Raw genomic sequence first — 2864 nt, 5'->3', positions numbered from 1 at the left:
TTATCCATTTTTTTCCTAAAAACTCATCTGAAATATATTCTACTAACTTTTTTATACATTGTCTATCTGACTTTATTATTTCTGTTTGTACATTTCTTTTTATTAATATTTTTGTATTATTGCTATTCATTCCCACCAATTTCTAACATCTCTTTCAAAGGATGCTATTAAGAAATCTATTTTTCTTCCAGTACTTTTCCATGTGTCATCTTTATTATATAAAAAAAATAATACCATTGAATCTCTTCAAATTAATAAGGCTTTTTTAGTATTTATTTTACAATTTAAATTTAGTTTTATTCCTCCATGATTAATTGGTTTATCATAATTATCATTTAATTCAAGCATATCTTTATATTTATTTTTTTAGGTGGTTGTCTATCTTTTACTTTGTCATAGAATTGTCTATAGGTTTATTAAATATAGGTGCATAACTTTCATTTGTATCATGTAATTCATGTTTAGAAGTTCCTGCTGGATTAGGTCATCCTCCAATATTTATTAAAACTTGGTATTCACTTATATCAGTTAAGCTTAATTGATCAAAATTTTTTATTAGTAAATCTAATTTTTCGTTCATTTTTAGCTTCTTTTTCTTCTACTTTTAATTTTCCTAATGATTTTTCTCTAGATTTTTCTTCTTCTAATATTTTTGGTAATATATTCTTTCTAAATTCATCATCCATACTTCCTGTTTCTATTACTATATTCTCTTTATCTATAAGTTTCTTTCCTATTCGAGTCATTCTTTTTCTATAAGTTTTTTTTATTTATTTTCTTATTTTTATTTTTATTTATTTTCTTTTAATTATCTAATTTCAATTTTTAATATATTTATATCGTTTCTTGTTTTTTTTACTTCATTTCTTAAATCTTGTACATTATTTATTAACATTTTTATTAATGATTTTAATTTTTCCATATATTCACTTATTAACATCTTAATTTTTTCTTATTTCTAACTTATCGGTTAATTTGCATCTTTTATCTTCCTTTTTATCTATTATTTTTCTAAATCTTCTCTCAACTGTATCTGAATCTACTAATTCTTCTTTTACTATAGTAAAATATCTACTCTCAAGTCTTAATCTTTCACATTTTAATTTTATTAATTGTCTATTATTTGGTATTCTCATTCCTTCTGGTATTAAAATTATATTTCGTATTTCCTCTTGTATTTTTTTCCATTTTTATAAGTAATTTATTCAATTTTAAATGTGTATTATCACTTGCACTCATACTTTTCTTTGTAATGTAAATTATTTTCTTCATCTTCATATATATTAATAATTTTTTCATATGGATATATATACCCTTTATTTTTTCTAATATTTGTTCCTTTATTTCTCTAGGCAACTCTTTAATTATTATTAGTGTCATTATTTTTAATCTATTATGAATAGGTTTTAAAAATATATAGCTACCTCTCTCTTCTTCTAAACGTCAATAATTATCTATTTTTCTTATTTTAATTTCCATAATCTCTATGCTTTTATCAAGATGTAAATATTTGTGTATCAATTATTATTTTAAAGATGTATAATCTAAATATTCCTTTAATTTTCTAGAAGTTAATATGTTATTTATTAAACTTATATAAAATCTAAGTGTTAACCTAATTCTAAAGATTTTTACTTCTTCAAGTAATCTATTTTTTTTATAGGTTTTCTCATGATCTCTATGACTCTGATACCAATAAGAGGGCTACTTAGAGTGAATAAAAATCAAATAAATCAAATTAAAAGTTTTAATCAAATAAATGAAAACTATCAAATTTCAACCAATATTTAATTTTAAGGACTAAAATAGAGGATTTTTATATTATAGTATGTTATTATGTAATATCCAAATGGAGGGCATTTTTGGCATGTAAATTGACCAAAGGTCATTTTGAAAAAGTAGCCCTTTTCTAAAGGCTATTTCCATGTATTTCCCTTTTAAATGCCATCGCCTCAAAATCTTTCGTCGTCTCCTATTCTTTTGTATCTTCTTCATCTAATCAGGTTAGTGTGTAATTATTCTTCCATTTCACATGCTACCACCACTTCGAACAGCTCATTCAAGGAAGCAATATCTCAGTTGTCTATCTTCAAATATGAAAGTTTCCTCATTTTTCCATTATTACTAAGATTTTGTGGAGTTTTTGTAGAAAATGTTGGCTTTTCGACATGTTAATTTTTTGTTATCTATTCTTTTTTTTCCCCCTTTGGGAGACAATGAAAACTTGGGTTTTCAATATGTTAATTATTGGGTGATTTGGTTAATTTGTTTTTTTAATAGGTTTTCTACAATTTATTGATTTGAAGGTTTAGGAAGACTAAGATTTTAAGTTTTTGAACATAAATCACGACTCTGTTAATTTGTGAAAGTTTTATTAGAAATGCTCGAAATTAGGATTGTTGTTGCTATGATTTTGGATTTATCGGGACAATTAGATACATTGCTTCAATGTGGCTCTTTCTTTTCCAAGTGCAAATGCATGAATAATAGAGATAGCTACTTAAGCCAGCCTTCGTTTTGTCCGAGAGTGGTAATGAATTTAAAAACAGGTTGTAGAATTCATTATTCATTTCTTGACTATCTTTGTTAATGGTTATGGCATACTACGCTCAAGTGCCAATGTTTTACCAATAATTGAGTAGTTGATACACCTATTCAAAAACACGCATTGGGTGCACAATCTTAACATTATTTCTTCTGTCATATACTTTAATGTTAGAGGCCATGAATCACAATACCAATTGTTGGATGTTGTCAATCAAATTACATTCCCTACATGTATGATTAGTATATTTTACCATATTTTCTTCTTGACATCTAAAATTAACTTCTTAATGGCACCCTTATGTTTATTTAGTTCTGAA

The sequence above is a fragment of the Olea europaea genome, chromosome 6 (assembly GCF_002742605.1).
Source record: "Olea europaea var. sylvestris chromosome 6, O_europaea_v1, whole genome shotgun sequence".
NCBI classification, from domain to species: Eukaryota; Viridiplantae; Streptophyta; class Magnoliopsida; order Lamiales; family Oleaceae; genus Olea; species Olea europaea.
The sequence above is the reverse complement of the archived record's forward strand: the minus strand, read 5'-3'. Positions refer to the sequence as shown.